Source organism: Ornithorhynchus anatinus, chromosome 4, assembly GCF_004115215.2.
Source record: "Ornithorhynchus anatinus isolate Pmale09 chromosome 4, mOrnAna1.pri.v4, whole genome shotgun sequence".
NCBI lineage: Eukaryota > Metazoa > Chordata > Mammalia > Monotremata > Ornithorhynchidae > Ornithorhynchus > Ornithorhynchus anatinus.
In genome coordinates, this window is record NC_041731.1 from 113,422,536 (window position 1) to 113,437,789 (window position 15,254).

The 15,254-nt window shown below is 43.8% G+C and overlaps 1 protein-coding gene and 1 non-coding gene across 6 annotated transcripts in view; one reads left to right on the forward strand and one right to left on the reverse strand.

Annotated features, from left to right (window-relative positions):
* The window catches only part of LOC103170225 (serine/threonine-protein kinase TNNI3K), a 340,681-nt gene that overhangs the window by 67,369 nt on the left and 258,058 nt on the right, over positions 1 to 15,254 (reverse strand). The gene's annotated exons all lie outside the window — the stretch shown is intronic.
* On the forward strand, positions 13,374 to 13,511 carry LOC114811589. Its single transcript, XR_003759285.1, has one exon. It is a non-coding gene; the product is annotated as a small nucleolar RNA SNORA7 (small nucleolar RNA).

Sequence of the window (15,254 nt, forward strand, 5' to 3'; positions counted from 1 at the left end):
CAGAGAGGTTCCGGGCCTTGCCCAAGGCCACCCACTAGGCCTGGGCAGAATTGAGGCTGTGCTGGCCTCCCTGGGAGATGATTTGGAGTCATTAAGCACTTATAACCGATAATGGAATAAGCATCTTTTCCATCATAAATCTTGACAATTGGTTCACTAACCATAAATTGCAATGACACTATTTAAGGCAACTCATTAGTTTACCAGAGATATCATTAATACTTCAAGTAGGGATAAATTAAGATAACACCAATTCTGGACAGGGTAAATATGCCTTAGTTGAACCATTTGTCTTGCAGGAATCCAAATGCTCTTTCAAATCTGTAATTGGTTCTGTCACTTGGGGTTGTGCTGTTTGGGGTTGTCTCACAAATGCTGATTAACAATTCGTGCCAGCACTCTGGAAACAATAACACAGAAAATATTATTTGGTTACTATCCAAATCCTTACCTGCATTATCCTTTAGGATAATAGTTTATAAGCTAAGTTTTGGATTTTATCATAATGAGACTGTAAGCTTGTTATGGACAGGGGATGTGCCTCCTAATTCTGTTATTGTACTCTCCCAAAAGCTTAGTACAAAGCTCTGCTCAATAAATACAATTGATTGATAAAAATATGATTGATAATGTGATTATCCTATCCTAGCCATAATCTATTTTAATGTCTGCCTCCCATATAGACTGTAAACTTCTTGTGAGCAGGGATCATGTCTACCAACTCCGTCCATATTGTCTTCTCCCAGGTATCTACTACAGTGCTAGGCACATAAGAAGCACTCAGTAAATACCATTGATTGACTGACTGAGTTGCGGAATGCTGCTTGTGGAAATCCAGACATCTGTTTGACCTTGTCCGCCTATAATTCATTCTTACCAGCTTCAATCCTGCCCTCTCCTCTGCCCAACAAGAATACTTCTTTTTAACTCACACCATACCAATTGCTCCCCCCTGTACCCCCCCGACTGTTTCAGATGCTTAACTATTTCCTCAAGCCTCCTGTGCCCCTGCCCCCTTCATCTTTCCCTTAATGACTTGGCCACCTGCTTCATTAGCAAAATTGAAACCATCAGGAGTGATCTCCCTAAAAATTCCCCCTGCTGGTCTCCAAATCCACCTCCTTCCTCCTTTGCCCTCTTTGTCTCCCAATATTCCCTGCAATTCCTCAAGAAGTAATAATAACAATAATATTAATAAAGGCATCTATTAAGCACTTACTATGTGTCTGGCACTGTACTAAATGCTGGAGTGGATACAAGCTAATCAGGCTGGAAACAGTCCCTGTCCCATGTGGGGCTCAGTCCCAATCCCCATTTTACAGATGAGGTAACTGAGGCACAGAGAAGTTAAATAATAATGTTGGTATTTGTTAAGCGCTTACTATGTGCAGAGCACTGTTCTAAGCGCTGGGGTAGATACAGGGTAATCAGGTTGTCCCACGTGACGCTCACAGTCTTAATCCCCATTTTACAGATGAGGTAACTGAGGCACAGAAAAGTAAGTGACTTGCCCACAGTCACACAGCTGACAAGTGGCAGAGGCCGGGATTTGAACCCATGACCTCTGACTCCCAAGCCCGGGCTCTTTCCACTGAGCCACGCTTACTTTCCCAAAGTGACACAGAAGAAGAGTGGCAGAGCCAGAATTAGAACCCATACACATCTGACTCCCAGGCTCATGCTCTATCCACTACACCAAAAATCTACCTCTCCCATGTTAGTTTCTGACTTCATCCCTGCCTACTTTATTAAAACACTTGGTTCCTCCTTTTTTCCTTCCTTGACTGCCATCTTCAACAATTCATTTTCCAATGGCTCTTTCCCACTGCTTTCAGATATGTTTATGTAACCCCTATTCTAAAAAAACCCAAACAAAACCTGCCCTTGACCTCCATGGCTCCCTCCAATTTGTGCCTCATCTCCCTCCTCTCATTCCTCTCCAAATTCCTTGAAAGAGTTTACACTTGCTGTCTTCACTTTCTTTCTAATTCTCTTCTTGATCCACTCTAATCTGGATTCCACCTCCTTAATTTCCTGGAAAGGGCCCTCTCTAAAGTAACCAACGACCTTTTGCTCTCCAAATCTGATGGCTTTTATTCCATTCTAGCCCTCTTAGAACTCTCAGCTGCCTTCCACACTGTGGACTCCCCCCTTCTGCTTGAAACTCTATACAACCTTGACTTCACTGACACTGTCCTCTCTTGGTTCCCCTCTATCTCTCTGACTGCTCCTTCTCAGTTTCTTTTACAGGCTCCTCTTCTGCCTCTCACCCTCTGACAATTGCAGGGGTCCCTCAAGGCTCAGTTCTGGGTCCCCTTCTATTCTCCATTTACATCCACTCTTCTGGAGAACCTGTTCGCTCCCATGGCTTCAACTACCATCTCTAGATGGATGATTTCCAAATCTACATCACCAGCCCTGACCTCTCTCCTTCTCTGGAATCTCACATTTCTGTTTGCCTTCAGGGCATCTCTAGTTGGAGCTCTCACCCACCACTCAAACTGACCATATCCAAAACAGAACTCTTTATCTTCCCACCCAAACCCTGTCTTGCTCATCACTGTAGACAATACCACTATCCCTCTTACCTCACAAACCCACAGTCTTGGTGTTGCCACGATTGATCTCTCTCATTCAATCTATCACCAAATACTGTCACAGCGTCACGAAAATCAAGCCTTTCTTCTCCATCTAAACTGCCAGAATATTGATCCAACTACTTATTCTGTCCTGCCATGACTACAGTATCTGCGTCCTCTCTAAACTTCTTGCTTCCTGTCTCTCCCCTTTTCAGTCTACACTTCACTCTACTGCACAGATCATTTTTCTATAAAACGTTCAGTCCATGTCGTTCCACTCCTCAAGAACCTCCAGTGGTTTCCCATCCACCTCCGCATCAAACAGAAACTCCTTACCATCGGCTTTAAAGCAGTCAATCAGCTTGCCCCCTCTTACCTTACCTCACTGATCTCCTACTCCAGCCCGGCTGGCACTCTTTGCTCTTCTAGTGCCAAACTTGCTGACTGTGCCCATCTCATCTATCTCACGGCTGACCTCTTTGCCACATCCTCCCTTTGACTAGAAATTCCCCCGCCACCCATCCATATACACCAGGCCACGATTCTGCCTATCTTCAAAAACCTTACTGAGGTTGCATCTCCTCCAAGAGGGTTTTGCTGATTAAGCCCACTTTATTTCCAGCTTCCTCTCCCTCTTGTATCATCTCCGCACTTGGATCCATGAGAATTTGATATTCTCCCAGCTTCAGCTCCAAGGTATTTATGTACATATATATAAATTATATATATATATATTTTTAAAAATTATATTATTGTCTGTCTCTCCCTCTAGAGTGTAAGTTCACTGTGGGTAGGAAACATATCTGACAACTCTGTTGACGAATTGTACTTTCCAAGTGCTTAGTACAGGGCTCTGCACACAGTAAGCGCTCCGTAAATACGATTGAATGAATGAATGAATGAACTCTGTTGTATTTTCTCAAGTGCCTAGTACAGTCCTCAGCACATAGCAAGAGTTCAATAAATACCATTATGATGGTGATGATGACGATGATTTGTTAAGCACTTACGTGTCAAGAACTGTGCTAAGTGCTGGGATGGATGCAAAACAATCAGGTCCCACATGGGACTCACAATTCATTCAATCGTATTTATTGAGCACTTACTGTGTGCAGTGCTTATCTAAGGAGGAGGGAGAACAGGTATCGAATCCCCATTTTGCAGATAAGGGATCTGAGGCAAAGAGAAGTTGTGACTTAACAGAGTTTTTCCAACTGCATTATAGCATATTCTTCCAAGTGTGTAATACACTGCTCTTCACAAAGTAAATGCTCAATAAATATGATTGATTGGTTGATTGATCTGCCCAAGTTAAAACAGTGGACAAGTGGTGGAGCCCCAATTAGAACCCAGGTTGTTTGTTGTGGTATTTGTTGTGGTGCTTATTATGTGCCAGGCACTCTTCTAAGTGCTGGGGTAGACACACTGTTGTCTTATGCTGTCGATTCCTTTCTGACCCACAGCGACACCATGGGCACATCTCTTCCAAAACGCCCCATCCTCCATCTGCAATTGTTCTGGTAGCGTATCCATAGAGTTTCTTGGTAAAAATACAGAAATGGTTTACCATTGCTTCCTTCCCTTCGGTCAACTTGAGACTCCACCTTCTACTCTCTCCCGTGCCGCTGCTGCCCAGCATGGGTGAGTTTTGACTTGTAGCAGATTGCCTGCCACTCGCTAGCCACCGGCCAAGCTAGGATTGGAATGGACAGGCCTCTGCTTGACCCTCCCGTAGCCAACACTGAGCCAATGGAGAAGCAGCGTGGCTCAGTGGAAAGAGCATGGGCTTTGGAGTCAGGGATCATGAGTTCGAATCCCAGCTCTGCCACTTGTTGGCTGTGTGACTGTGGCAAGTCACTTAACTTCTCTGTGCCTCAGTTCTGTCATCTGTAAAATGGGGATTAAGACTGTGAGCCCCACGTGGGACAACCTGATTCCCCTATGTCTACCCCAGCGCTTAGAACAGTGCTCGGCACATAGTAAGCACTTAACAAATACCAACATTATTATCATTATTAACACTGGTGAAGTACTGGAAACTCTCCAGGTGCCACCCTGAGAGGGGACAGTAGGAAAACTAACACTTGTGTAATTAAAAATGTAGGACCAGATAGCATGTGCAAATACTAAACATCATCATTTTCATAATGATCTATGGCAGGTTGAGACTGGTGGTAATATCAATGGAAACTGAGGCACCTCTTTGAACCTTTCATTCATTCAGTTGTAAATACTGAGTGCTTACTGTGTGCCAAGCACTGTACTATTCTCTTGGGAGAGTACAATATGACAATAAACAGACAAATTCCCTGCCCACAGTGAGCCTCTTCTGATCTGTGGTGGGTGACAGCACCACAAGCATTAATTATTATTATTATTATTATCATGGTATTTGTTAAGCACTTACTATGTACCAGGCACTGTTCTAAGCACTGGGGTGATACAAGATAATCGGGTTGGAGACAGTCCCTGTCCCACATAGGGCTCACAGTCTTAACCCACATTTTACAAATGAGGGAACTGAGGCACAGAGAAGTGAAGTGACTTTGCCCAAGGTCACACAGCAGACAATTTGGCGGATAGATGTTGATCTATCCGGCCACTGGTGTGGTGCACAGATCCATCACTCCTATTACAGAGGACATCACCTGGGCTCCTCTCAATTTACCCCTGTCTGAATACCCTCTTGTCTCAAAGCAAAATGCTCTTCATGAACCATAAATCCCAGATCCAAGGCAGAGGCATTTGAGTTACAATCTCCATTTTGATGCAGCTCACTTCTCGGTCTATGTAGAAAAGAGTTAGCACCTGCATAATTAGAAATGAAGGTCCAGACGGCACGTATAAATACCAAATGTTATCATTTTCATAATGATCTGTGGCAGGATGAGACTGGTGGTATTACACTGTGACCTGTATATTGCAGGCAATGAAGGCCTTTCTTATTTTTAAACTTTGCCAAAATTGGAGATTTTCCAAACTCTCCTTCGTCGTTGTTTTAGTAGGAGCTACGAGTGCCTTGGCAATGAAAACTCTTCTTGATTCTGTACCAGCAGGGTTAGCCGGCAAGCATCTTTTCCTGCTCTTGTTCCTTTCACTGCATCCACCTCCTCCCTGATTGCTTTCCTCTGCCATTGCCAGTCCACCCCACACTCTGCTGCCGGGATCATTTTTTCGGAAACAGTGTTCTACATGTGTCTCTCCACTCCTCAAAAATCTCCAATAGTTGCCAATTCCTCTCTGCCTTAGGTAAAAACTCCTGACCTTTTGCTATAAGGAACTCAATTGGCTCCTTACCTACTATCTCATCTGGCTCCCCTCCCACTGCACTCCAGCTCACACACTTTGGTCCTCTGAAGCCAACCACTGTGCCTCTCTTTCTTCTCTGGCATAACCGACTCGCTCGCACTCTCTCTCCTGCCTGGAATTCCCTCACTCTTCACACCCACCAGACTGCTATTCTCCTTTTCTTCATTCAGTCAATTTTGTTTATTGACCATTTAGAGGTGGAGAGCACTGTACTAAGCACTTGGGAGAGTACGGTATAAGATATAACAGACACGCTATCTTCAAAACCCTTCTGAAATCATATCTCATCCAGGAGGTCTTCACTGCCTGGTCTCTCCTTTCCCCATCCTACTCACCTTCCATCTGCCACTTCAGCATCTGCATGTCACCTGAGCACTTTGATACTCATTTTCCTTCAAAATCTTCAAAGTCTTCAAAATCTATCATCTCTTTCTGTTATTAATTTTAGTGTGTCTCCCCCACTAAACTGTAAACTTCTTAAAGGCAGGGATAGTGTCTAATATATTCTAAGTGCTGTGTAATATGCTCTCCACACAATAGATGCTCATTAAATGCTACAATTGACTGATTGATTGATTCATGGAGGCTAAGCCATACTTTTGGGTAAAGGGGAACCAGTCTTACTTAGGACAACATCTGCAGGAAACAGAAGTTTTTTGCTCTTTAGGTGTAATTAAGAAAGAAACTGCAGTTTGTTATCTAGGGCAGAATCAAATGTTGGCACTCTGTTTCTAGTTTAGTGGACTCTTTGAATACGTGCGTGTGTGTGTGTACATTCTCATTATTTACAGGGTCTGTCTGGGCTTGCTAATCTCTATGATAAATCTCAACTGGTTATTGATGAGGTCAATTACTGTTCTCATGTCCTGATTTACTTCTCCTGCCTCAAAAATAAGAATTTTTGATAAGCCTAAAAATATCTTCCACCAAATAGATTCACTTTAGTTTTTAAAACTCCTTCTTCATGGCTCTGGCAGAGTGATGCACTCAACACATTTGAATCAGTCAGGCAGCTGAGTGCCTACAACACAAAGACCGGTGTTTTCTGATGGGTTTTCAGCTTTCAGTAGTTACTGCTGTCCTCATTTGAAAAGGTCTATTCCTCTCTTTATGTGGCTAGACTCAATCCATCAGTCAATGGCATTTATTAAGTCTTTACTGTGTGCCAAATACTGTACTATATACTCAGGATAGTAGAATACAAGAGAGTTGGTAGACCTGATCCCTGCCCTCAGAGTTTACAGTATAAGAAGGTATGGTTCATGATTATTATCTTTTTCTATTTGTTTTGGTATTTGGTGGACATGTCTGTGATCAGCTGTATGTGCGTGAGTGTGTGTGTTGGCTTTGTTGTTAAGTCTGTTAGAGGCTGGGATGTGTGTGGCAAGGGGGGATGGGTGTTCAGTCCATTTCAATAAACATAGGGAGAAAGGATATCAGAGTCAGATTCAATTTTTTAATTAGAGAAGGAGCTGCAAGCCTCATAGATGTTGATGAATTAAACCACCTCCCAGAAAGAGAATGAAATGCTTCCTTATCCCAAAGAGTTCTTTGCTAATTCTCTCACGATATATGAAAGTGAATGTAGAAACAGGAAGAGAAAGTATTATAGATTAAATAGCAACTGCCCTATAAGATATTTTTCAGACTTCTTCCCAACAGACATAAACATCTGGGACAACAACATATGCTGAGGTGCTTTTATCTTATTTTCCATCATATTTGTGAGTTTCCCATTTGGTGAAGTCCAAGTTCCTTTTTCTGATGTCTTATAATCATCCCTTTATCGGTCACAGGAGCTGTTGGGCTCACTTGCCTAGTCCTAGCCATCTTTAACTGGAAACTCCAACAACGCAAAGCAAATGAACACACATCAGAAAAGATCTGTTGCAGAACTCTAAACGAATCCCCTTGTACCCATGAGGCAAGACAGAACTTCACTAAGGGATTCTGTAACTGCAGCTTCCTGCAGGAAAATGAGATGAAGGTGAGGTCCAGTGTGGGATGTGGAAACGGAATGCCACCGTTGCAGGAAAGCGGCAGTCAAGCTACAGCGGAGTTGATTCCCAAGTCCACAGGCCCTGGAGCATCCATCAGAAACACTCCAAGGAGAAAGGATCCAGGGGCTGGCTGCTATTTCTTATGTCTTAACTGCAGATCAGAGCATTCATATCCTCTGGAATCCAGTGTGGGTCAGGAGGTGGTGACTGGCCCTGGTCGACTGACAAGGTGTTTCCAAGAGAGAGGCCCTCAGCTTGGACTTGTGCACCTGGGGGAAAAGCCATGGTCCCGGGCAACACAGCGGCTTCCCCAAGCACCAGGTAACTGAAGGAGACTTCAGTCCTTCTGCTCCAGAAGTATTTACAGTGATCTTTTATTGAGCACCCTCAGCAGGTCTGCTACTGTTGTAAGCACTTGGCCCCTACCCATAAGGGGCTTTGCATCTAATGGGGCATAGACACCTCCAGGGAGTTAGGAGATCTGAGTTATAATCCTGTCTCTGTGCTTCAGTTTCCTCATCTGTAAAATGGGGATAAGATACCAGTTCTCCCTGTCTCACTTAAGCTGTGAGCCCCATGTGGGTTAGGGACTGTGTCCAATCGGATTACTTGTATCTACTCAGGGCTTAGCACAGTGATAGGCTCATAGTAATTACTTGGGAAATACCACCGATATTCTTATCATTATTTTTATTGTTGTTATTATTATTTCCCTGAATATATTACTATCAATGACAGAGACCCTCCCAGCCACACCTCACCCCCTCCAGCAGTTGGAGTGTTCTCTTAAATTTCCAAGGGACAGTCATGAAGGGGAGGAAGTAGGACTGAGTAAACCAGTTTGAAAGTGAGATTTTTAATCAGGAACCCAAGAATGTTGAAAAATAAAGATGACTTTTAAAGTGGCAGTAATCTTATTAGAGATTCGTGGCTATATGAATAGCTGCTCCTGTTCAAATATCCTTTTATTTTTAATGATATTTGTTAAACACCTTACTATGCGCCATGGATGTGTACTAAGCACTTGGATAGATTCAAGCTAATCACGTTGGTCATAATTTATGTTCTACAGTCTTAATCCTCATTTTCCAGATAATAATAATAATAATAGTATTATGGGCCAAGCACTGTACTAAGGACTGGAGTGGATACAAGCAAATTAGGTTGGACACAGGTCCTGTCCCACATGAGACTGAGGTAACTGAGGCATAGAAAAATGAAGTGACTTGCCAAGACCCAGCAGACAAGTGGCAGAACCAGGATTAATAATAACTGTTAAGTGCTTGCTATGTGTCAAGCACTGTACTAAGCACTGGGGTAGATACAAACAAATTGGGTTGGAAACAGTCTCTGTCCCATGTGGAGTTCACAGTTTCGATTCTCATTTTACAGATGAGGTAACCAAGGCCCAGAGAAGTGAGGTGACTTTAGCCCAAGGTCACATAGCAGAAAAGAGGCAGAGCTGGGATTAGAACCCATGACCTTCTGACTCCCGGGCCTGTACTCTATCCACTCCGCTGTGAGAACCTAAGTCCTTCTGACTCCCAGTCCCGGGCTCTATCCACTAACATTCCAGTTGTAAGTCCCATTCCCAGAGTGTGACACTTCAGAAGAATGGACCTTCTAATGCTTGTGAATTATTCCAGGAATGGTGGCAAGAAAAATCTTTTTCTAGCTGAGCTGTCAGGGATAATAAACTCAGAGTCCAGGAAAATTCAGAACTCAATTTAGACTCCCAGGCTGGGAGTCAGGTGACCCTGGACCGATCATGGTCCCTCTGAAAATGGACATTTTCAATGTTTAAGTGGGAAGAATTGCTTTCCCATTTTTTTCTTTGCTCCTTGCATAACAAGATGATGCCACAGTACTCGACAACGAGGTCGCTGGCAGATGCTGTGGATGGTACTACTACAACTGATCAGAACTAGTTTGTCACAAGCCAAGCTTTCTCTGAAAACAGGATCAGTGCTTTAATAATAATAATAATAATAATAATAATAATTCTGGTATTTGTTAAGCACTTACTATGTGGCAAGCAGTGTTCTGAGCTCTTGGACACAGTTGGACACAGTCCCTGTCTCACATTGGTCTCACAGTCTTAATCCCCATTTTACTGATGAGGTAACTGAGGCACAGCCAAGTGAATTGACTTGCCCAAGGCCACACAGCAGACAAGTGATGGAACCAGGATTAGAACCTCTGCACTTTTGACTCCCGGGCCTGTGTTGTATGCACTATACCATGCTGCTTCTGCTTTCCATTTTGTGCTGAGAAAACCCTCCAGAGTGTGATGATGGAGTTGTTGCCACTGGGCAGGACCATGAGAGCCCAGATCCTACTTCCCCTCAATTCTCTCCAGTTTTCAGGCCTCTGGCCCAATGCCAAAGAGAGAGGTTCATAAGAACGCTGAGAGGATCGCCTCAAAATTTTAATACAGTAAGAATTTCTTTGAATCCTCACCTAGGGTGGCTTCACTACCATCATCTCCAGCTTCCCTTGGGGCATCACATGGACAGAATTGGGAGCTGATGAGAAAACTATGAGCAGGCAAATCTCCTCCAGGACCAGACTTTTGCTTCAGGGCCATGGCTCTTACGAGGGCCTCAGACCAGATATATACACATTCGGGGAGGTGATATGCAAGGCAACATCACTTGAGGACATCTCGCACTCAGTCCCACCCAGAGTGAACACAACAATCATTCTATTCCCATGTTTTCTCTCACTCTACTTTCTCCCACTTCCTGATTTCACAAACAGGCTCCTGTGATGCTGGGTCACAATTGCTAATGGACAAGACCACGTTTTGCTTAGAGACCTCCATGCAGAGGACATATATGATGCAACCTAATCATTTGTGCCATAGCCCAACCTATTACAATGCCTGATTCGACTTGAGCCTGGGAGCCAGAGGACTTGGGTTCTAAATCCGGCGCTGCTCCGTGTCTGCTATGTGATTTGGGCAAGTCACTTTACTTCTCTGTGCCTTGATTTCCTCATCTGTAAAATGGGGATACAAGACCTGTTCTCCTTCCTTCTTAGATTATGAGTCCCATATGAGACAGGGAGAGTCCAATCTGATTAGCTTCTATTTGCCCAAGGTGCTTAGTGCTTGAAAGGTAGTTAACACTTCATAAAAATTATCAATACTATCATTAGTAATAATAATGATAATTATAGAGATAATAATAGTAAACCAGAGGATGACAGAATCTCGTGTTTCCTTGATACTCCTCATATTTCCTCAAATATTTCACTGGCAATATCTTTCATGAAATGGAAAAATGAATTTTACAAATCTGGAGTTTTCAGATCTTGCATTCCCAGAATTGTACCTGAATTTACTTGGGTTCTTTTTACTAAAATATTTGGAAGCATGGAATAATATCCATATAGAGCATGGAGTAAAATCTCTGAAAATTATATTTGAGGAAAGAGGAGGAAAATTTGAGATTTTTGTCTCCTGAAAATTTTATTTGGGGGGTGTGCAGGAGCTAAATCCTCTTATTTGGGGTAAATGCTCCTATATTTGAAATCTATTGTGGCAGCAGGATAAGTATTAATGATACTAGTAATATTAGGAGTAGCAGCAGCTTTGTCCTTTAGTTGAAGATGATCCTTTCAGTGGAGAGATTGCATGCCAGAGTGCCTGAATTGTGAACAATGTTGAGGAATAATATAATCCACATTTGTATGCTTTCTCCCCCATTCCTCATCCTGGTGCCTAGGAGACCTTTCCCTATTCCCCATCCCCATGCTGAGGCTCTCCCCTGCCACACATACCTCCCAAGTCCCTTTACTGGTGCCAGGTGCACTTTCCCCTCCCCATCACCAAAGAAGTTCTGGATAGAAGTCCCTGGTGCCAGTCAGTCAGTCATAGTTATTGAGCGCTTACTATGGACACTGTACAAGCCACTTGGGAAAATACAAGGTAACCAACAGACACATCCCCTGCCCACAACATGCTTACAGTCTATATTTTCCCTACCTCTAAACTTCATTTTCTCCAATGACCACTCTACCATCTTCTCTGTGACTGGTCAGGAACCTGGCATCCTTCTTGACTCCATATTATTGTTCTGCTCTCCAATCTACTATTAAACCCATTGGGCCCCCTCCTCTCCAGTGCTTAGAACAGTGCTTGGCACATAGTAAGTGCTTAACAAATGTCATCATCATCATCATCATCACCCAAATATCCACTGTCTGAGTTCACTTGATACACTGCAATTGAACTAGTGTATTGCATCATAATTAGCCCATCCTCCATGCAGCTGCCTAGAGTCCCTTCATGCAGTATTGCTCATCCCATCTCTCCTCTTGCCAAAAACCTTGAGCCGTTTTCCATATCCCTCCAGAGCAAAGACCCTTGACCACTGGCCTTAAGTCTCTTAATGTTAATGTTGGTATTTGTTAAGCGCTTACTATGTGCCGAGCACTGTTCTAAGCGCTGGGGTAGACACAGGGGAAGCAGGTTGTCCCACGTGGGGCTCACAGTCTTAATCCCCATTTTACAGATGAGGGAACTGAGGCACAGAGAAGTTAAGTGACTTGCCCACAGTCACACAGCTGACAGGTGGCAGAGCTGGGATTCGAACTCATGAGCCCTGACTCCAAAGCCCATGCTCTTTCCACTGCGCCACGCTGCGCACTGCGTGCACTGCGCACTGCGCATGCTGCTCTTCAGTTGCTCTCTCGGCTTTACTTGCTGACACTCCTCACTCTCTAGTCCTTTCTTGCCCTCCTCACTCCCCTGAAACTCACCTCCTGGGTTATCCCACTCTTATCTTGCCCACACCTGACCCTTGGTCACATGATTACCAGGACTTGGAACTCCATTCACTAAAATATATGCCAGAACTCTGCCCCTCCCACCTTTTAATTCATTCTAAAATCCACTTGAGCATAATGATGGCATTTATTGAGCACATACTGTGAGCCAAGCACTCTGTTAAGCCCTGGGGGAGATGCAAGATAATCCCATCAGGACCCAGTCCCTATTCCACCCGGCTCTCACAGTCTGAGGAAGGGAGAATGGGTATTTTATCCTCATTTTACAGCTGAAGAAACTGAGGCATAAAGAAGGTCAGTGACTTATTCAAGATTGCACAGCACATAAGGGCCTACCAGTAAGATGGACCAGTAAGGCACCTTTGCAAGCAGGCCACACTGCCTCATCTAACATGACTTTTCGACTAATTCATTCATTTGTATTTATTGAGCACTTACTGTGTGCAGAGCACTGTACTAATCCCTTGGGAGAGTACAATTCAACAGTAAACAGACACATTCCCTGACTACAATGAGCTTAATCATCAACACGTGTGCATATCATATTCAATATTTCCAAATCTGTCTCTCCTGCAAGCTCCTTGAAGGTAGGGAATGTATCTTGTGCTTCTGTATTATTTTCCAGTTGTTTAGTCCAGTGCACTGCACCTGGTGGGCACTCAATAAATACAATTACTACTGCTAATAATATGGACCCTTCTCAGGGTTGCACCTGGAGAGTTTTCAGTCCTCTACCAGTCTCAACTAAGGGAGGGAGAGCCAAGCAGAGGTCTATCCATTCCATTCCTAGCTTGGGCAGTGGCTAGAGAGTGGAGGGCAATCTGCTACAAGTCAAAACTCCCCCGTGCTGGGCAGCAGCGGCATGGGAGAGAGTCGAGGGCGGAGACTCAAGTTGAGTGCGCAGAAGAAAGGCAGTGGCAAACCAATTCTGTATTTTTACCAAGAAAACTATAGGGATTTAGTAGGAGAACAAATGCAGATGGAAAGCAGGGCGTTCTGGGAGAGATGTGTCCATTGTGTTGCTATGGGTCGGATGTGTCTTGATGGTATAAGACAGGACAAGAGTACTATGAAAATACAATAGTGTCCATTTTCTTGCCTCATAACTTGGGGTGAGCATTTCTAACTCTCAGATAACTAATTTTAATTCAGCGTCACAACTGATCGAATGTGGTCACAATGTGTAGCCCTAATTGCAAAAGCTCTATAAAATTGAAATATCCTCTGCAGATTTGACTGAGACTTAACAAAACGTTCAGGGGGGATGGCATAAGCCGAGGCAGCCTCTCGGAGCTGTTTACATAGGGTTTCTAAACATCTGTTTAGTTGATGTAATAAAACCCTGCCATGTGCTAAATTTCGGCATTTATCGTTTAGGAGATATCAGCAATGGCACATTGAACAGAAGAATCGCAACACCCACTTCAGCCTTGGCAAGGGGAAGTCTTCAAAAGCATTTAACAAATGAATCGTGGCAGCCTCCAATAGAAACCGAAGACAATGCCTTACAACCTCACAGGCAAAGACGTTTTATTACAAGCTCTTCCTCCAAACCCAGCTTGCCAAGTGAACACTGCGTACTAAAGACTCTACAAAATCGTAGATCAAAATATGAAGATCCGGGCAGAGCGTTAAGAGGACAACAACCTACTTACGTGCAGGCAAACGGGTCTCTTATCTCTGAATATGTACCCTGGGAGCAGCTGCGAGATTGTAGGAGAGGAAAGAAACCGAAACACAGGAAACATGTCAAGGCCGAGAGAAAGCTAGAAGAAAATGATCCCACACGTATCCACAAGAGGGATGGGCAAATGGAATCAGTGCGAGGAATCAAGAAAAGATCCACTTCAGAGAGAGTCAGCTTCCACGATCCCAACTGGGAGAGGGTAAACAGGTCGGATGCATTGTTGATCGACACCACTGAGGCAGGACTCAGACGGCAACAAAGGCAAAGGCCGATTCAAAGCCAAGTGGTCATCTTGGATGCTCAAAGGCATCGACATTCTTGGGGAAGGAGCCAAGAAGGAAATTTGTCTCTGGGTATGGGAATCCTTGAAAAGGAAAGAACAGGTCTACCTAAATCAAAGCATGAAATGAAGAGACCTAACCTAAGCAAAAAATTTAATGTACATCCCTTTAGAAAAGCACGGATCCATCCAGAAAAATCACCCCACAGAGAGAAATCCCTGCCCAAATCAAGCAAACAGCCATCAGCTCCCAGGAAATCCCCCAAAGGTCCTAGAAATGAAACAAAGAGAAAGCCAGCCAACACAGTCCCAGAAGCACCATTTCTAGGCTCCACTGGATCAGCAGAGATCTGTAAAAGCATGAGGACTGTTTCCCCAAATTTTTTACTTAAACCCGATAAGGAACTGATGTCGGGTAGGAACAAAGATTCTGGAAAGGCGGTTCAGATAACTTCCATAGGTGAGAACACTCTGCTTATAGTCAAAAAAAATCCGCTAAAAAGTGCTCATCACACCTCTGACAACATCTCCAATGGAAATCATACCAAAATCTGTACTTTAATTGTTCCGCCAGACCACAGCCACCCACTGCACCAAACTCCACATGA